The 23,675-nt window shown below is 35.8% G+C and overlaps 1 protein-coding gene across 3 annotated transcripts in view; it reads right to left on the bottom strand.

Moving 5' to 3' along the window:
* MARCHF1 (membrane associated ring-CH-type finger 1) overlaps positions 1 to 23,675 on the bottom strand; it is a 663,012-nt gene that overhangs the window by 634,000 nt on the left and 5,337 nt on the right. The window contains exon 2 of one of the 3 annotated variants that reach the window (XM_072621554.1): positions 5,435 to 5,573. The exons of the other annotated variants lie outside the window; for them this stretch is intronic. The gene's annotated coding sequence lies outside the window, so the exon portion shown is untranslated. The remainder of the gene's footprint in view (positions 1 to 5,434; positions 5,574 to 23,675) is intronic. 3 annotated transcript variants of the gene reach the window in all.

Here is a 23,675-nt window from a genome sequence, read left to right on the forward strand (position 1 = left end):
TTGAACTTAACACTATTCACCTTTTTAAAAACACAGTCACAGAGAGTTAATCAATATTTGTTTTAAAATAACAAATGAAAATGGAATTAGGAAGTTGAGTACCAGTGTTACCTTTAAAATTTTGTCCAAATATTGATGGAGGGGAAGTGTAAGATAATGGAGGGAACAGTTGACTTTGGATTCTAAAAGCTGTGAATTGAAAACCCACCTCTGACACATACTGACGTTCTGGAAGTTATTTAACCTCTCAGTTCCTCCAGCACATAAGTTGCAGGTAGATGGTTTGCGGATTTTAATCTGTGAGAGAAATTTCTGCACTGAGAATTCCCTACTCTGAAGTTTTTCTCTCATCCCTCCTTTTCCTCCTCCATCATAACATAGGTCACATTTATATAACACTTAACAATTTTCAGAGTTCTATATAAATGTAACCTAATGGATAATAGATAATAATATTTTCTTTCAAAGAGCTCAAAACAAGTTCTAGGAAATATATAATATATTACCACGCACAAGAAGGCAAGCACTACCCATTTTTTGACTAAAAGGGGGAGATAAAGTAGAACAAATTACTTTTCTAACAGTAAGATGCTAAATTAGAAGTAGAGTAAGTGAGAAAAACTCTGATATCCTCAGGTCTCCAATCTTCTAATCAGTTATAAATTAAACCTTTCTTCCCCCACTTCCATTCCCACACTCCACATTTCTTTGCCTATTATGAACTTAATCAAAACTGACAGGCATAAACACTGCCATATGAAAAGAACAAAAAAACAGAAAACTGTGAACCTACCACATACAATTTTTTTTCTCTATTAAATTTAACCTGAGTGTGCTGGTAAATATTTAGCAACTGGCTGTCCAACAAACTTGTACACAAAACCCATTTGTAATTTTAATCTGCATTATTATAATTTTCTCCCATCACTTTCTTAAGTCAAAACCAATGGTGCCAAATTCAAATAAAAGTAAGGACCACTAATCCTTAAACAAAGATTCCTGCTGGCCACACATTGACTATTATATAATATAATATGATCTATGTTTTATAGTATTTTTATTTATTTTGTTGTGTTTCACAATCACATTTTTTTCCATCTGATTCAGTGGCACTCTGAAGTGTTATGGGCTACATTTAGTCCATTGGCCACATGTGGTTTAAACAATCAATAAAACAATAAATCAAGCAGTGATACGTAGCATTTGCCTATTTTAGAGTAGAAGTAAATGCTCATACTGAAAATGTAATAACTGGCTCTCTTGGCTGAAATAAATTGGCTTCCGCCACACCCTCACACCCCCACCACTATGGTTTAAGGTGACAATAGGATCTCTTCTGTATATTTTAAAAAACACTCTCTTTCTCTCTCTCTCTCTCTCTCTCTCTCTCTCTCTCTCTCTCTCTCTCTCTCTCTCTCTCTCTCTCTCTCTCTCTCTCTCTGTCACTACACACTCACTCCTCACTGAAAGCAAACCCCCCCAAAATACACAAATAAAACTTCTCCTTCTTCCAAGATAAATCCTCTCTTATAATGAAGAAATGTAAGAAAACAAAACACATTCACACATTGGCTGTGCTGTAGAATTATGATCTCATTCATCACCTTTCTGTCAGGAAATAGGTTGTATTAGGCTTTTAGAGTTATGATCAGTCAACTCACTTACCAAGATTCTTGCGTCTTTGAAAGTTGCTTTCCTTTACATCATTGTGGTATAAATTGCTTATATGATGTCATTTTCTCACCTTAGCAGCACTTGTTTTTAAGATTCCTAACACATCTTCCACAAACTGAAAACAAGTTATGGGGTGTCCTGTTAACACAAGCAATATCTGTTTGATGTGTCTTTTTAGTCCTTTGGGTCATCTATTTAGCGCTTAATGCCAAATATAGCAATGCTTCAGAATGCAAAAACTTACAAGAGAGCAAGAAGCACAAATAATTTCCTTATGTGTAGTCTGTGTGTTGAACTATTCAGGGTTTAGAATTTTTTTCCTCTATTGATAGATCTTTCTATTTGTCATGTATAGAATTTTCTGCCAGACAATGCTCTACCTAAAAATATCAGGCTAAAAGTTATCACTCCTATTATTAAGAATCTAAATATATGTTGCTACTTATTTATGAGAAAATTCGAACATTTAAGTCTCAGTGTAACTTTAAATCTTTTTTATCTCTCTGCCTTATTTTTGAAGATTATCCAGTATACAATACCCAAACTACGTATTTTTTTTTCTGTTACCTGCATGGGATTGCTTTAGTGAATTTGAAATATGACTTAATTTACTGAAAACTGATTCACACACAACCTTTCTGGAACACAGAAAAGACATAAAATCTCCTGAGTATACTCATGATGTTGCCTTTTATGAGTCTATCTTAAATGATGATGCACCATTTACAGGTACCTTTTCTATACATAAAAAAAAAAAAGTCCCTGGAGAGACTATATGTAAGGACATGGATGAGAGTCATGCAGGATGGGGCAGATAATGATGAATTGTGATCTCAACATTTAGAAGGAATAATCAAATGATAAGATGGGAGATCAGAGTATACTTTGTCTGATATATCTATATTCTTGTCAAAATGGTACTTTATTAGAGGATACAGATCACCATTTATCCATACCTACCCATCCTGTGTGACTCTCATTCTTGTCCTCCCATAAAGTTTTCATATGTGAACTCCCTTGCTTTCTCTCAACACAAAGAAGTGGCCAATGGAGTGAAAAGGCTGTCCACTGTTCATCCCTCATTCTTACTGTGGAAATAGCCCATTTCCTTTTTTATTAATATATTTGATGACATATCAATTTTCCCATGTAATTCATTGTTTGTAATGTGTTGTAACCTACTCACACCCTCTATGAAACTCTTCACTGCTCTTTGGATGAGCCTAAACTTCAATTTTTCAAAGTGTAATATTTCATAATTCACTCCTGCATATATTACCCAAATAATATTGATATTAAAAAAGATATGCTTTTGTTTTGGAAAAAATCCTAGGATCACTAAACAAAGTTTGTAACTTCTCAAAGGCAATCCATCCAGCTCTAGTCCTATTTAATTATTCATTTGTATTATCTGTCCAAGATCATAATAAAATAATAAGATTTATAATTAATAAATATTATTTTAAAAATAAACATTTATATAGCAATTTGCAAAGCACTTCACATAGCTTATATCATTTCATCTTTACAATTATGAGATAGATACTGGCAACATTTTACAGATAAGAAAACTGAAGGGAGGAGATTTAAACGATTTTTCCTACTCTAGCATACTGCTAGTGAGCATCTGATTCAGGACTCAAATTAAAATCTTCATAACTTTCTGTACAAAAAGCTCTCTATACACTATGCCACAAAGCTACACATACACTCACATACAACTTACACATATATAGATGTATATCTATATAGATGTGTGTGTGTGTATACAATCCTCAGCTTTCACAGGGGGAACATTCATAGAAAATGGCCCAAAAGTCAAAAGTGCAAATATTAATACATTGAAATGGAAAATAGATGAAACTGGGGGTAGGTTGCTGTGACCACCCAAAATTGCAGTCTTTCATGGAAGACAATGGCTACACACCATCTGGCATAAAGTTTATCTAACATCTTTTTTTTTCTAACAACTGGCTTGCTGACTTTACACACACTTGGGCTTAGAGTCCAAATGACTTGCACCATTCTTTGAGGGCGTAATCAAAACACAAAACTTGAGTTTAAAGACAAACAATAGAAATATGCAATGAAGGCATGGGGAGCTCTTTAATGGTGAGATGAACAAGGCCAAGGGAAGCACTTAGTAGGACAGCAGCCACTTCACAAACTTGTGTGGATTCAGCATTTCATTTTGCTTCTCTATTGCGTATAGCCAAGAATGTGTGCAGATGCCAAAGTGAAAGGGAAAATGAAGTTATTAATAAGATCACACAAATGCTTGAAATCACAAATATTAGATGTACCTGGAAACCTCTCTCTCTCTGTCTGTCTGTCTGTCTGTCTGTCTCTCTCTCTCTCTCTCTCTCTGTACTGATTTATAGTTTATTCCATTTGATTGCATATTACAGTCTGCATTCTTCATGCACTTGGCTTTTCCTGTATGCATAGTTAGGTTCCTTCTAAGAGTCATTTCAGAGGCTCTACCATTTACATTGCTATGTGAATTACTTGGGAAAAATAATAATTTCATATGGTTTTGTATTGTGAAAGCAATGGTCAAGAATGCTTCTACTGATATTAGGCTAAGAATATCTACTCTTGACAATATAACACCACATTGACCTGGTTTCTTGAACTTTAGTTAGACTTTTGTCAGATGATTGTTAGATTGTATGTCATACAAGTTTCATTTTCTTTTCTTGTATTTTTGAATTCTGTGGTTTTTTATGAGTAATGAAATGTGCAAAAGATGAAACTTCTGAAGAGAACACTTCAGTATCAGAGATCTTGTGACATGGGAGAGTAGAGGGAATCAGAGCAGGGAAGAATAATATTGTTTTTTAGATTATCAACAAATTTTAAGTGTAGTGTCAATCATCTAAAAAGTGCTATACATGTTAAAGTGAACATATCCCTAGGAATGCTTAATCATGGGACATTCTTGTTATAAGCAAAACCAGAAAAAAGAAGGTAGTTGTAGTTACATGATAGGATGGTACAGAGGTATTCTTTGGAGAGACAAAGAGTTGGCAGAGTTGGTTTCATTGTATGCCAAAAATATAATACATATTACTTTGTGGAATATTTATATATTGTGGCTCATTATGTATTGCAGTACTTAAGATAAATATTTTCAAGGAATCTGCCAACAAAAAAGTTGCAGCTTATGTACTACCAGCAGTTACCAAGGAGTAGTAAAAATTCGATAATAACTTCCAAATCAAGTCAATATATAATGTGATAATTGATAGCAATACAGGAGAAAATTGAAATTGGAAAGAAACATGCAGCATAAAAGTATAAGAAGTCCAAGATGTAAGTTTTATGAGGCATCATGTCTCTATATCATGAACATTTTCTTAAACATAATAAGTAGGACTGGACTTGACAAGTTTCAAATTGTATCTTAAAGAATTAAATTAATTATATTTTAACAGAAAGGATAATATTTGTTATTGACACGGAACACTTTTGTAAGTCAACTGAGGGGCAGTCAGATCTTTGACATATCAGAGCTAAGATAAAAATTTTAATAAAGAAGAAAAAAATAATCATGAGGAGAAGATATGGCATACAATCAAAATGATTAAACCCTGATTTATTTAAATAAACCGTTGAAAATTTAAAAAATGCAAAATGGGCAGTAGAAATTCAAACTGACTATAATAATTTGATCCAGATATTAAATCAAAATAAATTAACTGTTAAAATAGACCACAAGAGTCTATAGTGTGTCTTAATCAAGAAACATTTGACTTACTTGTCAATTGAGAATGATTGCTGTCAAAGGCAACACTAGGTCATCATATAAACTTGTCCATAAAACTGCATCAAGAAGTATGATAGATAATTGTGAGCAATATCCTCTCATAAAACACAGAAGCAGCACAGTGTAAAAACTGTTTAAAGAAAACATTGAAAGATAATTAAGGAAAGTCATCACAAGGACATTCCCAAATGAAAATGTAAATAAGACTATAAACAGAAAAAAAATGAAAAAGATATGGAGAATCCATTTCCAAGACTTATGGAACCACTAGTCTTAGATTCCTGCATCACAGTCCCTGAAGTGCTTACAGTAGAGACAGAAATCATGCTAAGGCAAATAAAGATAGAAAAAACAACTATTTTGAATAAAATATGTATAGAGGAGATCCAGACTAAATGTGATAAAATTGTGAGTAACCTAATGAGACTGATAGGTACTGTATCTAAAGGAAGAGAAAATAAGTATCTAAGTTTGGAGGGCAGGGAATAAGAAGGTGGAAATCAAACCTTGTTTTTACACCCTTAAAAAGGTATCCAAGAAAACAACAGTAACCACCAACTCATATGTTGACCATCCTATCAATACATGATCTTTATTAGGGTCATCTATGCATAAACCAAGGGCTTTAAAGATAATAGTAGGAAAGAAGCAGGCATCTGAAAGCAGTATTCAACAATGGATCACATAGTCACTCTTACAGTTAACTGAAAGATGCAGAGAATACAAGATCCCATTGTGATTAATGTTTGCTGATCACAAAAAACACATTACACTCAATACAAAAGACTTATTGATTTACAGGTTCTTGTACAATAAAGAATCTTTCATCCATCTATGAAGATAATTCAGGATTCTTTAGAAGACATAATAGCAGACATAATCTTGATCAATAACCTCCAACTGGAGGTTATATAATATGCTAAAGTTATATGCATGTTAGAAAGAGCCTCAATGGTGAACTTTTGAGAGGACATGGATGAGAATTTCATAAAAGAATCAGCGACAACAGATGGTTTGTGATATTACATGATTGGACTGAACTCTCAAATTGATAAGACTAGGAATCTGTGTGTGCACGTGTGTAGATTCAAAACTAAGCTATATCCTCTTTGTCTGTCTGTCTCTGTCTCTCTTTCCCTCCCTCTTTCTCTTTTTCCCTCCCTCTCTCCCTTCTCCCCTCCTCTCCTTCCCTCTTTCCTTCCCTTTCTCTCTCTTTCCTCCTCCTCCTCTTCCTCCTTTCTTCTCTCTCTTCGTTCTCTCCATCTCTACTTTCAAACACATAATTATATAACTAGAGAGACAATCTATATACATAGTCTTGATAATTTAATTAGTGTTTGGTTTGAAATATAATAAGAACTGTGATTTCATTTGTTGTAGGTTACGGTGGTTGTTGTGTTTGCCCTTTGTTGCTGAAGATCATGCCATCAGAGAAATGATGACATGACTTGCATTTGACTTTGTTTTGAGTGAGGGAGGGCTGTGCAAGGTCACCAGCCTCACTTCTCCTCCAGAGCCATCTGGATCCAGTGACCAGATATTTATCAGGATGACTGGACAGTAGGAAACTCTCAGTGAGGAAACTTCTGTCAAGGCAGAATGAGTGCTTTCTCTGCAGTTTAGGGTCTTAGAATATTACCTGGGACATGGAGAGGTTAAGTGAGTTAAAGTCAGATCTTCTTGACCCTTAGACAAATTAGTTTTCTATCCGTACTTCATATTGGTTTTCTTCCATTTTGTGAAACAATTTAAATACTATCAAATATAAATAATAGCAAAACTTTAATGGAAAAAATATAGGCTTTCTTTGACATCAAAGGCACTTCAGGAAGTGGTACTGCCACAGGATCATTAAGCTGAAGAAGTCAGAGACCTGAAGTTGACACACTATATCAATAATAAAAACTGAATTCAACTGAGCAATTAAAGAAACAGTAATTAAGAGACTATTACATGAAATCATCTACTTCTTTATTGTTTACAGCCCCATGTTGCTCCATCACATTCATATACTGCAATTTATTTAGCCGTTTGTCAATTGTTGGGAACCATCTTTAGTTTCTTTTCTTTTTTTGTGTTATAAAGTGCTGCTATAAGTGGTTTTGTACATAATGGAAAGACTTTTATGAACTGATATAGTGTAAAAACTGATACAGAGTCAAAACTAGAACAATTTATACCATAGCATTAATAATATAAAAATGGAAAAAATTAAGGACTTTTATAAATTAATGTACAAAATGAACAGAATTAGTAGAATAATTTACATAATAACACTGTAAAAACAAACAACTCTGAAAGTTGAGACAACTATGACCAATTAAATGAACATTAAGGATTACTGAAGATCATTGATGAAACATGCTATCCATGGCAGGTCAAAGGGATTTTGTGTACAAAGAGAGACCTACAGACACACTTTTGTGTATAGCCAGCAGGGACATTTGTTTTTATTTCTTTTTAAATATTTATTTATTTATTTATTTTTAGTTTTCAACATTCATTTCCACAAAATTTTGAGTTTCAGATTTTCTCCCCATCTCTCCCCTCCCCCACTCCAAAACTGTCTGCATTTTGACTACCCCTTCCACCAATCTGCCCTCCCTTCTATCACATGCCTGCCTTCCCTTATCTGCATCTTCTCTCTTTTCTTCTAGGGCAAGATAGATTTCTATACCTTATTACCTGTATATTTTATTTATTATGTTTTTGCATGCAAAAAACCAATTCTCAACATTTATTTCTAAAACTTTGAGTTCTAACTTCTTTCCTTTCCTCTCTCCCCACCCATCTCCACTGAGAAGGCAAGTAATTCAATATAGGCTATATATGTGTAGTTTTGCAAAAAACTTCCATAATAGTCATGTTGTATAAGACTAACTATATTTCCCTCCATCTTATCTTGGCCCCATTTACTCTATTCTCTTTTTTGACCTTGTCTCTCCCTTAAAGTGTTTACTTCTAGTTACTCCCTCCTCCCATTTGTCCTCCCTTCTATCAACCCACCACCTCACTTATCCTTTTGTCCCCTATTTTCCTATAGTGTAATTTTCATATCAAATTGAGTGTGCATGTTATTCCCTCCTTAAGCCAAAAGTGATGAGAGTAAGCTTCATTTTTTCTCCCTCAGCTCCCTCCCTTCCCCCTCCATTGAAAAAGCTTTTTCTTGCTTCTTTTATAAGAGATAATTTGCCCCCTTCCATTTCTCCCTTTCTCCTCTCAATATATTCTTCTCTCACCCCTTGATTTTATTTTTTTAAGTATTATCCCTTCCTATTCAATTCACCCTGTGTACTCTCTCTTTCTCTCTCTCTGTGTGTATGTATGTATACACACACACACACACACACACACATATGTACAATCTATCCAACTACTCAAATACTGAGAAAAGATTCAAGAATTACAAATATTATCTTTCCATGTAGGAATGTAAACAGTTCAACTTTTGTAAGTCCCTTATGATTTCCATTTCTTGTTTATCTTTTCATGCTTCTCTTGATCCTTGTGTTTGAAAGTCAAATTTTCTATTCAGCTCTGATCTTTTCATCAAGAATGCTTGAAAGTCCTTTATTTCATTGTATAACCATTTTTTCCCCTGAAGTATTATACTCAATTTTACTGGGTAGGTGATTCTTACTTTTAATCCTAGTTCCTTTGACTTCTGGGATATTATATTTCAAGCCTTTCTATGTCTTAACGTAGAAACTGCTAGATCTTGTGTTATCCTGATTGCATTTCCACAATACTTGAATTGTTTCTTTCTAGCTGCTTGCAGTATTTTCTTCTTGACTTGGGAACTCTGGAATTTGGCTACAATATTCCTAGGAGTTTCTCTTTTGGGGTCTCTTTAGGGAGGTGACTGGTGGATTCTTTCAATACTTATTTTGCCCTCTTGTTCTAAAATATAAGGGCAGTTTTTCTTGATAATTTCATGAAAGATGATGTCTAGGCTCTTTTTTTGATCATGGTTTTCAGGAAGTCCCATAATTTTTAAATTGTCTCTCCTGGATCTATTTTTCAGGTCAGCTGTTTTTCCAATGAGATATTTCACATTATCTTCCATTTTTAAAAATTCTTTTGATTTTATTTTGTAATTTCTTGGTTTCTTATAAAGTCATTAGCTTCTATCTGCTCCATTTTAAGTTTTAAAGAACTGTTTTCTTCAGTGAGCTTTTGAACCTCCTTTTCCATTTGGCTAATTCTGCTTTTTAAAACATTATTCTCCTCATTGGATTTTTGGACCTCTTTTACTGATTGAGTTAGATTATTTTTAAAGATGTTATTTTCTTCAGCATTTTTTGGGGGTCTCCTTTAGCAAGCTGTTGACTCATTTTTCATGATTTTCTTGCATCACTATTATTTCACTTCCCAATTTTTCCTCCACCTCTTTTACTTGATTTTAAAAATCCTTTTTGAGCTCTTCTATGACGTGAGACCATTCCATATTTATTTTGGAGGTTTTGGATGCAGAAGCACTGATTTTTGCGTCTTCCTCTGATGGTGAGCATTGCTCTTCTTCATCCGAAAAGATAGAAGAAAATACCTGTTCATCAAGAAAGTAGCCTTCAATAGTCTTATTTTTTCTCCTTTTTGGGCATTTTCTCAGCCAGTTACTTGACTTTTGAGTCCTTTGTCAAGAGGAGGGCATACTCTGGGGACCTGTAAGTTTTCAGTTCCTCCAAGGTGGCACAATCAAGGGAGAGGAGTTTATTCTTCTCCTGCCCTGTGCTCTGGTCTGGGAGATACTGCACGCTTTTTTGCCCAGGATCTTTGAAGCTGTTTTTTGTTTTTGTGGGTTGAGCAATTTGGGAACCACAGCTGCTTCCACTGCCAGGGAATCTACCCCTGAGGCCTGCTCACGTTGTGAGGCCAAGGTTGGGCTGCCCTTTACTCCAAGACTGGTGTGATAGAGCTTTTCTGTTCTGAATTTGTGAGTGGTGTTCCCTCTGCACAACCACCTCCATTTCTACCACACCAGCATGCTCCTCCTTACCCCAGGGCTAAGATCCAGATCAGTTGCTTGATTCCCCCAGTAGCTTTAGGTGGAGGTCTTCTAAAGTGAATGCTACGGCTACCAGTGCTGCCCTGGGACTGCTGGGGCCAGACTGCGTTCCCTTCTCCCCACTGTGAAAGTACTTTCTCACAGACCTTTGAAGCTGTCTTTGGCCTTTGTGGGTTAAAAGGAATCTGGGAACCTCAGCTACCGTGGGGATTCCACCTCTGAGATCTGCTCACACTGCGCAGCCAAGGCTGGACTGTGCCCTGAGGGCTATACTCCACTCTGAGCCTGGTGAGATTCCTTCCCCCTTCCAGGCTGCCTTGGGCTGGAAATCGCTTTCACTCTGTCCTTCTGTGGCTTCTGCTACTCTAGAATTTGTTTAGGGTCATTTTTACAGCCATTTTATGGGCTATGGGAGGAGAGGTAGAGTAGGTGCTTCTTTCTACTCTTCCATCTTGACTCCGCCCCTGGAATTTGTTTTTCTTAACTATGTATATTTGTTCAAAGAAATTTGTTTTTTTCTTTCCTTTTATAACCCTAATGGTTTGAAGAATTCTGAAGGAGAAAAACTGATTTTTTTTTAAAAGAGGTTATAGATTGTTTTATCCTTCATTTTCAAAGAGGAGCAGTGACATCATAAGGTGATGTCTTGACTTGTGTGGAAATTGGATTTAAGTGAGGCAGAGTTTGCATAAGTTGCTATAGTTGGGAAATACTGAGTGAACTTTAAAATAAGATCATTGTCTTATTAGTTTTACTGAACTGTTTTACTTTGTTTATAAAAGAGCTATGACAAAGTGGGAGTAAACTATATCTGTATGCAAATGTAAAAATAAAAACCATCATTATAACTGAAAGTGGTGGAAAAAGAGTAGCATATAGGATAGACAAGGATCAAAATGAAACAGTCATTGCTTTCAAGAAGCTAACAATTCAACTAGGGAAGGAGCAAACATGTGCATGTGCAAATAAATAAAATATAAGAAAAACAGGTGAGTGCATTAAGAATTGGGGCAGGGAAGAAGTATGTTTATAGGTGAAAGTGAGCTCTGAGTTGATATTTGAAGGAAGGAGAATATTCTGATGGTGTTTTAACTAGAAGTTTCTAGTAAGCCGTTATGATGTCATTGTATAAGAATGGTAGCCTATACATAGAACAAAGTCTTGCTACAAGGGTGCCATGATGGTCAGACTTTGAATGCAAGTAATAAATGAAAGACAATTATGGGATTTGGTAAAAACAATCATACAATACGAAATAATCCAAGGTGCCCACTTTACTGTGCTAGGGATGGAAAGCTTTAAAGTAAGACTTTTGTATGTTTCTGTGAGAAATTTCTAGACCCAACTTCCCAAGAGTGAGGTGTCAATTTGGAGTGAGAAGACTATAGATTGGTAGTATTAGGTCAAATGTTTAGAAAATTAATTTTTAAAGGGATGAAAAACTAATTGAAGCTGGCAGTTTCTTTCTTGCTTTTTTTTTTTTTATGACAGAATGTAAGTGCACTGAACTGGAAATATAGGTGTTCCATGAACCATTAATTCCTGAAAATCTTCACAGATGGTAATCTCACAATAGATGCCAAAAACAGTCATCAAAGGTGCTTGAGTTCTAGGAGGCAAACTTAATTTATTCCTTTTATATCAGAGGTATTAGCTGGTAAATTAAACAAAATCTTCAAAGAATGTGAACATTGAAAAAATATAGAAAAAAATCAAATGACAAACTTTAACTTTCTGTATAAGATGCTTAAAATGAATGAGCTCAGTTGTTTTGACTATTCTCATTGTTAACATAATTGCTTGGCTAAGAAAAAAATATGAAAATAATTGCTGAGTTGCATTGAGTTTATACTGAAACCAAAGGACTTACTGAGTATGATACAAAATGGAGCTTGTTCCCTGACCATAGAAAAATATTTGATACTGGTAAAAGAATAAGGAAAGAAGAATAAGAAAGAAGAATAAGCATAACTGTGCAAAATTCGTGTAATTAAAAAATAGACCTTGATTTTCCTTCATGGCAGGACAGAAGGAAGAAAAAAAGAAGAGTGAGAAGCAATAAACATTTATGCAGTTTCTTCTATATTCCAGGCACTGTGCTAAGGGATTTTATAAGTATCATCTCATAGTCATCCTCACAACAATGCTGCAAGATTAATGTTGTTTTTACCCATTTTATAGTTGAGGAAACTGAGCTAAATAGGCTAAGTGACTTACCCATGGTCACACAACTAATAAATCTGAGACTGAATTTAAACCCAGGTCTTCCTTACTTGAGGCCCAGTACTCGAGGTCCACCTGCCTCTAAGGGCAATCCTCTAATACAACACTCGACATTATCTGCAAAGTAATAATATTATATTTAAACAGTCCAAAAATTTATCAGTAAAAGGATAGACTTTGAACTGGTACCATCTTGAATTGTTATTTGTGAAACAGAGGCAGCTCAGTTGAGCAGAAAGAGCCCTGGTCCTTTGATCCTGGATGACACATACCACCTGGGTAACCTTGGACAAGTCAATTTATCAGTCTGAGTCTTGGTTTTCTCACTTGGAAATTGAGGTTATTAATACTTGTACATCCTTACTTCACAACTTACCTACACTTCCCCTCACTGGGAAGAGAAAGAGCTTTATGAACTCTGAAAAATATAAGTTATTTTATTTAAGTTGTGACTTTCTAAGAAACCTTGGTGGCCAGGGTCTACCAACTCTCACTCTGAAACATCATGAAGATGAGGTGTCCCTGGACCTTTCAAAATTCACAGGATCCTAGAGGTTCCACTACCTTTACTTAGAAAGAAAGGAAAAAAAAAACACAGAGACTAAGGACCATTCTTTTCTGGTACATCTGTAGTCTTAGAGAAGAGAAGACATCAAGGTCTCTTCCCCTACAGCAGAGTTTCTCAACATATGCTATGAACAAAAGAATAACTGAGCTCCCCAGGAAATAAATGAATATATCAAAGAAGCTGAAACTTATAGGACTTTTTAAATGCTTAAGTAGTTAATAAAAGAGGTGATGAAGGTGTTTGAGTAGACAGTCTCCTCTTCAACTTACAGTGAGCTGGTCAGAACCAATGGCAAAAGTCTGCACATGTTCCAGAGTCTCTCTCCAAGACACTCTCTTTTAAGGCATCATGACTCTCTCCAAGCAGGATGTCATGCTCCCCACATGGGAAAGTCATATTGGTCAATGGGGTTAGCACACAAGCCAAAAGCTGGTTACCCTGGTTCAAAAAACCTCCCTAAAGCAACAGTCATTAAAGATGCAAACATGGAGGTGGAAGAGAAAACATACTAGATCTGGAGTCAGGAACCTGGATTTTAAATCTTGTATCTGCTGCTTAATGAGTTTTGTGAGTTTAGGCAAATCACTTCGCTCCTATAGCTTTCTTTCCTCATCTTAAGGGATCTTTGTTTCTTATCTCAGAAGATCCCTAATGTCCTTTCCTTCCAGCTGTTAACCCAGTGATGCTATGACTACAAAAGAAATTAATGATCGTAGTTAGACTTGTCATAAAAAGGTTCTATGTGGAAACAGGAAGTTTTATTCATTAGCAACTACCAGAACTGTAACTAAGGCAGGGGTAACCTTTTGCCCAGGAGGTAAAATTTGGAAGGCTGTGACAACACTTGCAACTTTTTCAGCAGTATAAAAACACCCTAGTTTACAACCTACTTAGAAAGAATTGTTAGATCAAATAGGAAGCTATAGCTAAGTCCTCTTTAGTGTGAATAATGTATTTTTAGAATTGGACACATTAATGCAATGTGCACAGCATATTTTCATTGGGCTAAATCTAGTTACCATAATTATTCCTTAACATGACATCATTAATGGCAGTAACCCAGACTTAGCTTTTCCTCAGTTTTCTGTACTTATCCAACTTGACAGTTTGTGGTACTTGCCCTAGGTGCTGGGATCCCTATAGGGTTAGAGCTAGGATGACAATAAAGATTTTTTTTTTAAAGGGTTAAAACAGAAGGGGTTCTTTTCTTCCTGAATAAACTTGTTTAAAGTGTCACTGTCTCTCTGGAATTATGCAAATCTAATCTTTTAGGATTATGTAATTCTAATACCCTCTCAGTAGATTACTCATTATTTCTTGATTCCTTTTATTAAATTTAATCTGGATTAACATATATGTCTCTCTTCAACTTCTTGTCACAATATTTTGTCAACCCCAATTGCCAATACCATTAACTCTGATGGGAGAACAATGCTTCTTTCAAGACATTTATATTTGTGCAGCCTTCATCTGTTACAGGTGAAAGGAGGAGACAATTCAGTGGCAATCCTACAAGGGATCAAAATCTACTATCAAGCCTCTCTTACTCTGTCTCAGAATCTATTTGTATTCACAGTTCTTCCATTCTTAACCAGTTACAGCCACTCCATTTTTTGCAACTGGTAACTCCACTCCCCAGATGTATATTAGAATACATTATTTTCTTCTTTTACTTTTTACCCCTTCCAAATCAGAAATCTGTCACATTGGAAATGTGGAAAGCATCATTTTAGGGACATGAGGTGTCCCCCACATGGGGTGGCAGTAATATTTCATCCCCACGCTTGTGTAATTAATGTTAGATTTTTGTTAAAAGGTGTAGAAACCAGCCTTGAAGCTCATTTCCTGGTTGCCAGAGTACAAAAGAGACTCTCACTGATGCTTGGCTGGTAGACCATCATGAGCAACTCAAAAGCAGAGAAACAATGGACTCCATGTTTATCCTTGAATATTTTTTCCCTGTTATGGTTATATAAATCTCCTTTTGTTAGTTATTGAAAAATTTCTAAGTATCTCATTTCACTCAAATAGCAAACCTAAAGTACCAGGCTTTTGATCTGAGTTAGACACAGTCAAGAACACTAGGGAAGGACAGAGGTCAGGACAGCTGCTCAATAACACAATTTCTAGAGCAGCAAGATGGTGGGTTGAGTATCCAAAGTTAGATAGACTATGTATCAAAAATCAAGATAGTCAAGATTGGGAGGTGTAGTAATCAGGCATGAACAAGAGGTCAGGAATTCAGGTAGGTAAATCAGATAAGTCAGGGCACCAGCAATTATAAGAGGGATGTGAAGCTGATACTGAGCCAAATGATCTCTGAATCACCTTGAAAAGATCAGAATTGCTGATGGAAAGTGAATGGGTGAGCCCAGACCATCAGATGTGAGCCATGGAGTGATCAAGAAGAAGAATTGTGATTATGTGGAGATGCAGAACCTAGATGGGGAAAGGAGAAAACATGACAGCTGGTGAGCGGACACTGCCCTTGAATTTGGTTCTCTGAGGTGATCTGTTTATATGCATAGGTATAGCTTGCAAGTCCTTCATTCTTATTTTCACCTTTCCTCTCTCCCGAAGAAATGCATACTGGAGAAATATGAGAGTTCAAGGCTTTCAGCATCTGGAGATAATCACATTTTAAGGTGATCTGAATAATTCTAACTCTTTTCTTATGAAAGTTTCTATGACATGGAAGAGATAATTAGAGGTATTCTATCTGTCCCTAAACAAGTGAGGGATTCAGTATGTTAGAGCTATTTTATGCCAAGTTCCTTGGGTAGGGGTTTCTAAGCCAGAGAAGTGAGATAAAGCCCTAAAATATAACAGAGGCTCACTAGTGACATAAAAGTCCAGATGTAATTTGGGGAACTGGCTTACTCTTCATACTTGATATACAAATCTAAATGTCTTTATGAGATGTAGTAGATCTACTAGTATAAACTGAGCATTTTTACAATTTCATTTTAGAGATGACTAGAATCATTGCAAATATTTGCAGACAGAGTTATGCAAATCCAGATCAAGATTAATGAAAGAAACTAAGGAATAATGAGCCTGATTCTATACTCTGAAGGTTGGGAGGCTGAGCTCACATAATCCAGGGTGAGTGACAACCAACTTGTCTTCAGGAAGGAGACATTGTAATCACGTCTTGTAAATCCCTTCCCCCCCATCCCCCACACACGCACATTTTTCTGTATGAATTTGAATGTGATGTTTAAAAATGTCACATAAGACAGCTGAATAGGAAGGAGTTTTCTCTGTTGTACATGATCATAACATTTTTCTTGGTGGTGCTAGAAGTGATGGGAGGAAATGGCCTGACCACAAATTCAAAACCAACGTTATAGATTTTTCTTTCTCAAAGTAGTTGTGTCACAAATGCAATCTCAGGAGTGCTTAATCTGGTGTCAGAAGGCCTGGGTTCAGATTTGGAGAAATCACTTAAACTCTCTTAGCCTATGTTTTCTTATCTGTTAAAAGGGTGGGAAGTGGACTCTGTAGCCTCTCAGTTCTCTTTCAGCTTTTAATTTGTGAAATTAATTCTTGGATTATATTATCTCATGAAAATCATGGGAGTTAGGGAGGACAATAAGCATCTATTATGTACTTAGTATGTTACAGGCAAGGTGTTAAATGCTTTATAAATCTTGTCTCATTTGGTAAAGGAAAAAGGACATTGATGTTTGTGTATAGAATGTCATTGACAACTGTATGTGTGGCCCCCAAAGGTATCCAGCTGTCTGATTTCTGTCTGTCCTGGTATATTCTGGAAAGAAGCCAAATTCATTGGATTGTCTCTTGCAGCCTGACATGAATACTAGTTGAAACTATTCCAGCCTGGACCTTAGTCCATACCATGTGACCCTGTAGTTATTCTGGTTAACTCCCAATATTATAAACCAGCCGTCCAAGAGACATCCTCTATCCCCATACCTTCCACTATGGATGGCAGCAAATCTAATGGATCTCAGCATAAATTTCCATTGGGTTTGATTGGTAGATTGAATCTAGGTTCCACAGGATCACAGAGCTATCTTTATCTTTCTGAAATGCTTACAAATCATGTGATACTACCCATGCCTAGAACCTGCCTCCCAGAGTGGACTTGAATAGGCAGCATTGCCTTAAGCAGTTTGTAGATAGAATCTGAGATAGGAAAGAGATGCATGCTCTGTTCTAAGTAGCAAAAGGGTCAGGTTATAGTGTACTCTAATCTCTAGAATCTCCAGAGTGTATTTATTTACACTTACCACCTGTTAGATGGCATATCTCGTCTTTCTGAGTTCAAATCTAGCCTCAGACACTTACTAGTTATGTAACTTAACCCTGTTCACCTAGTTTTCTCATCTATGAAATGAGATGGAGAAGGAAATGGCAAACCACTCCAGTATCTGCCAAGAAATCCCACATGGGGTCATGGAGAGTCGGAGATCATTAAACAACAATAAACCTGAGTTATGGTTCAAATACCATGTTATTTCCATGAACTCTATTTCTACAGAAATGTAAGCTGGTTAGAAAAGCTCTATCACCAAGAGGAGAAGGAGGAGGAAGAGGAGGAGGAATTTGCAGACAGAAGCAACAAAAGTGGTTGATGAATACTCATGAATTCTATTACATCCTATGCTCATTCCTTTGTGGCCTATTCATCATGGGAGTCATCAAAAGAAGCTAGGGTTTGCTTGCCCTTACACTGGAGCCTCTAGCTGTCATTGGCCACCTCAGTGTAATTCCTTTATCCCTACCCCAATTCCCAGTGGTCATTGGGATTTGGCAATCTTTACTTGACTTACCCCCAACAGGCCAAGGTAGGACTTGGGATGGCAGTGAGACAGGAGCTCACATATCACACACCGTTCTTGGATAAGTACATTCACCCACCTGGTTTATATATTCATCAAGCTAGTCAGCTAAAGCTAGGTCAGTGTGGCTGTACCTTTGTCTTTGCTTCTATGAAATCCTTTGAAACTATCACATTCCAGGATCAGAAGGTTAATCTCTAAGTCTCGATTTCTTTAACAAAAACAAAAACAGAAAAAAAAAACAAACCTGATTTCAATTATGACTCTGTTTTTTATTATGTTATCTTAGACAAATTATCTTATCTCTCTGTGCCTCACCTTGGCCAAAAATGAGACTACACTGCTTCTAATTACTTTTGTCACCGAGGTATTGTAAGAAAATGCTGTGGAAGCCTTGAAGCACCTTAGAAATCTAAACTATTATTTGCAGAAACATGAGGAATGTAAACATTCGTTAGAAGGTGTTTCCTATCTTTTTTCTTTGCTTTTGATTTTTTTTTTTAATTTTAAAAAAATCAGATGTATGTTTTCAGTCTGTATAGGAAACTCCCAGAGAGGAAACTTCTTCTAATACTGCAGATCAGCAAGTTATTCTGTTTATGCTTTCTAGAGTTACTTGGGGTTAAACTAAGTGAAATTATGATAAATGAGAAATTAAATGATTTGCCCAGGACCCAGATTCAATATTTCAGCCTTTCCTAACTGATTTTCACTGGCTCTCTATCCACTGTACCACCAGGTCATTAAAAAAATATATTAATATGCCATGTCACCCTTCCTATCGATTCCTTCTCCCTTTGCCAAAAGGGTCTCTTTGGGAGAGATAGAGAGGAGAGGAAAATGTAAAGCCAAGCCAGTACAGCAACAATTCATGAAATGTGAATATGCAGCATTATTTTCTAGTGAGCTGAGAGTTCACACTTTTAAAAATACTCTATGATCTAGCTTTTTTTATTGGAAAATTTTCTAATTCATTGCAGGCATATGCTATTTTATTAAACTTCCTTAGCTACTATAAGATTGCTAAATTTGGTACACTAGGTGCTTTTGGATATTATTTTAGTATTTGTATGAATAAAATATTAAATTGTTTTGAAAAAGTCATTTGGGTTCTCAGAGACTGAAATGTTCCTTTTAAAAATCTATTGATGTGTTTCCTTATCCTTTAATTCTATAAGATGGGAGATTTCTTTTTCTCAGGTATGATTTTTTCATTTTTTAAGAAAATTATAAACATCTTAATAGAACTTTTTTTAAAAAAATGAAAACAATATTTTAGTGACTTTTCCCCATGGAAAAAAGCTTCTATCTGGAGCTTTTATGGAAGATGAACTGACAAGTGTCAGTGTGGAATAAATAACAAATAAGATGATTGTTTCTGTAAAATAATATATGATTTAAGTAGGTTTTTATGTAATTGCTATATATTTTTTCACTAAGTAGCAAATAGGATTCTGTTTCCCCCTCCATTATTTCTTTTATATATGTAAAAAGTAAAGCAAAGAAATATATTCAAGCATTCAAAGAAAAAAAGAGATTGAATATAAAAGTGATTTTTGTCAGCTGGTTGTTCTCTAGAGTCTAGATCAGACTTGCACAACATACAGTTCTCAGACCTTTTGTAGTCTACCAAAAGATTTTGGGCAGCCCATGAAAAATGTAGAGGATGTAAATGAAAGTACAGATGTAATGAATGCTTTGTTCATGCCTAGCTTAACCTGCTTTCCACTAGTCACTATTATGCCTGTCATGTAACTTGGTGAGTGGGTTGTCACTGTGCATGCTTTCCTGTTTATCACGTGACCCGTAACAACCAACCATTGTCAGTCTGTCTCTAGTCTGAGAGAAGGGAGAGTCCTATCATTTCACTGTGTTTTCAGTCATTACTGGTGTTGAAGATGGACAACATGAATGCTGCCACATGCCAACACAGCTATACAACGCAACATGAGGGCTTCTTCCCCTCCCTCACTGCCCCTGTGGTCCTCCAGGGTATGTGAGTGTCTGGTGCTCACTCCAAGGTTAGATCCTCAGTTCAGTATTTCTTTACATGTGAGCAGTTGCTGTGGAGATTTCTTGGTTCTAAAAATAAAGTTTTTGGGGTGATTTTAGAAAATGGGTGATAAAAAGAAATGGAAGATCGAGTCAAAACATAGTGTTTAATCTGAAGTGGATAAATAGGAACTTGTTTAGTTACATGAGAGACAAAATATTATGCCTCGTTTGCCAAGAATAGCTGTTTTGAAGGAATACAATCTTTATTGCCATTTTGAAGCAAAACATTCTGACTTAAGCAAATTGATCACCAATGAAAAACAATTTAAAGCATCCAAATTGTTAAAAAATCTCAATGGGGAACACTGGTTTTTCAAGAAAGTTAACTCACAAAATGAGGTGGTTACTAAGGTTAGTTTTCAGATTTTTGAAGAAATTGCTCCTGCTGGCAAGTCTTTCACTGAAGATGACTTCATAAAGAAATGTTTGCTGATTGCAGTTTCTGGATTATGTCCCAATTAAAAAAAAGGGGGGGTTTTGAGAAATAGTTTAATCATTAATTATAACTTTACTTGGAAAGTGAGGCCCTAATAATCTACCTGTAGCAATTTTCACCCCTAGCTACCGTCAAGTTGTACAGGTCTGGTCTAGACATTTGGTAGGTACTGTGGTATACAGAAAATAGCCCCAGATCGAAAGTCAGGAACTGAAAATTCCATCTCCAGCTTTTCCACTTCTTACACCAGGGTCTTTGGTTAAGTCTTCCCCTTCCCTCTGAATCTTACTCTCTTCATTTGTAAAATGAGGGAGTGGAACTAGATGACCTCTAAGATCCATTTTGGCTCTGAATCTATAATTTTATTATTTTAAAGAACTCCTAGCATAGAAAATCCCCTCGCTGAAGCAGATAGGTAACTCGTCTGCAATTTACAGTGGTACAGACTCACTTGGGACACTGGAAAGATAAAGTAGTTAGTTACAAATCTGATACCTATTAGATGCAGAGCCTGACCACTGATCTTCTTGATTTCAAGGTCAGTCTTACTAACTGTCATTATCTCCTGTCTCTTATAAAAAGTGATATCAAAATTAAAAAATGCATGTAGGAGCATTCTGGTCTAAAGTCATAGAGGGACAAAAATGGTGAAAGATGGGCGTTAACCTTTTGTAGTTTCATACTTAACAAATGAACACCTGACTCATTTTTTTAAAAAAGATTTTTACCCTTTGACCCAGTAATAATACCACTTCTTGAACTACATCCTAAAGAGATTATAAAAATGGGAAAAGGAACCACATATACAAAAATATTTATAGCAGCTCTTTCTGTGGTGGCCAAGAACTGGAAATTGAGGGGATGCCCATCAATTGGGGAAAGGCTGAACAAGTTGTGGTATATGAAGGTAATAGATTACTATTGTTCCATAAGAAATGGTGAGCAGGTGGACTTCAGAAAAATCTGGAACGATTTTCATGAACTGATGCTAAGTGAAGTGAGCAGAACCAGGAGAATACTGTACACAGTCACAGTAACAGTGTGTAATGACTGACTTTGATAGACTTAGCCCTTCTCAGAACTGCAAGGACCTAAAACACTTCCAAAAGATTCAATACAGAGAATGCCACCCACATCCAGAGAACGAACGACAGAGTCTGAATGCAGAACGAAGCAGACGATTGTCTTTCTTTTTGTTTGTTCGTTTATTTTGTTTTTTATTCCTCATGGTTTCGCCCATTCATTATAATTCTTCTATACAGTACGAAGAATGTGAAACTGTGTTTGATAGGAATGTATATGTAAAGCCTTTATCAGATTTCAGGCTGTCTTGGAGATGTAGGGAGCAAGGAAGGGGAAACATTGAAAACTTATGAAAGTAAATTTAAATTAGCTTAAAAATAGAAATAAAAAGCAAAAGCAACAAAATGAAGCAAAACAAAATTTAAACAAGGAGTCTATACACCTATTCCACTATTTAATTACCCTCACAGAGTAGGTTACTCTATGTACAACCTACCTATAAACTATTTGAAGATTTAGAACTTTTATTTTTGGTCTATTCATAATGAGGATGAAAAAAAGTACAGGTGTAACCACCTGCTGTAATAATCATTCATCAACCAAGTTTCATCTTTCTCATTATTTTAAGTAGAGTTCCAAGCCCATGCGTTGTAAGAAGCACTGCCTGAAGAGGAAGTCAGTGTGCTTTTTCCCTCAATGTACAATGGAAGTAAGAATAGCTGGCATTTATATAATGTTGAACTTTTGTAAAGTACTTCATTTAAGGTACTTCATGTAAAGTACTTTGTAAACTTACATACATGCATATACACATAAACACATGCACACACATGCACATACATCTGACCACGATGCCTGTAAAGTAAGTACTTACAACATTTTACAGGTGATTACAATTTGAATCCAAATCTTTCTGAAGCCAAGGCCAGAACTCCATTATACCATACTGTCTCTCAATCATTAATGGACAAACAAGTATTTAGTTAGAGTCAAAACTTTTGCTAATTGCTAGGATGTTATCAGGAGACATGGCCCCTTCAGTCAAGTAATTTATCATCTCACTATGTCACATAATTTCAGTTGGACCCTCACTGTAGTGAGACAATCTTTTTATACTTCCCTAATTAATTTGTTGCCCCACTTAGCTCAAACTCTTTTGTCTCCCCTCAAACCTCAGATGGCATCATCTCATCTGAGGAGCTCACCTTATACATCCCTGAAGAAACTAAAGCTATTTGTTGAAAGTTTCTGAATTCTTCTCTCCTTCTTATCTCACATTCTTCAGATTTCTTTTCTTCCCTTGTCTTGCTCCCTTGATCCCACACATCGCATTTTCTTCAGCTTGCCATGTATCGTTATTTTACTTAGCAGTATTTGGATACAGGAAAGAAAGAAAATATTCCACATAAAAGAAATATCAGGACAAAGCAATGGAAGTGAAATGAACATGATATGTGGGTTGGATGGTAAGCAGGCTGCCCCAACCAGAATGGAAGATTTGTGATGGAAAAGAGAAGATATGACAATATGGCAGAATAAGAAATGTGACATAGAATGACAAGGTGACAGATGGGATAATAGCTCTGCAGCTTACTATCTTTGAAATTTTAACCAAATCACTTCATCTCAATGATAATTGCTAAGATCTTGCCTAGAACCTAAGTTCCTAGGTTTGATAGGCAAGATGTGTCCAGATTATAGTACACTGGAAATGTCAGATCAAAGCTCCTGGATCCTACTGATAGATGATTAATTTAATCTGCACATTTCTGGATTACTTTGCTATCCATCAGAAAATCAAACTTACTTTAATTGACAGAGGAAATTATGGCAAAATTTGTTATATGTATATTAATATTTATTTGTACTTGTTATATTATTATGTTATTATAGGAAAATATAAAATATTTGCTGTAATAAGTCTTCTCCTACACTCCTGATGACTTTATCTCAAAGAAATAGATTTACCTCTAAGTAGCTTTACACAAAGACTACGATTTCTCTCCATCAGTCCATATCATTAAGGTTTGCCTGTGTCTCTATATTTCAGTATGTAACTCTAAATATATTTAATCTCATTGATTCATGTGATTTATTTGTCCTGCTTCAAATAC

This window comes from Notamacropus eugenii, chromosome 6, assembly GCF_028372415.1.
Source record: "Notamacropus eugenii isolate mMacEug1 chromosome 6, mMacEug1.pri_v2, whole genome shotgun sequence".
Taxonomy (NCBI): domain Eukaryota; kingdom Metazoa; phylum Chordata; class Mammalia; order Diprotodontia; family Macropodidae; genus Notamacropus; species Notamacropus eugenii.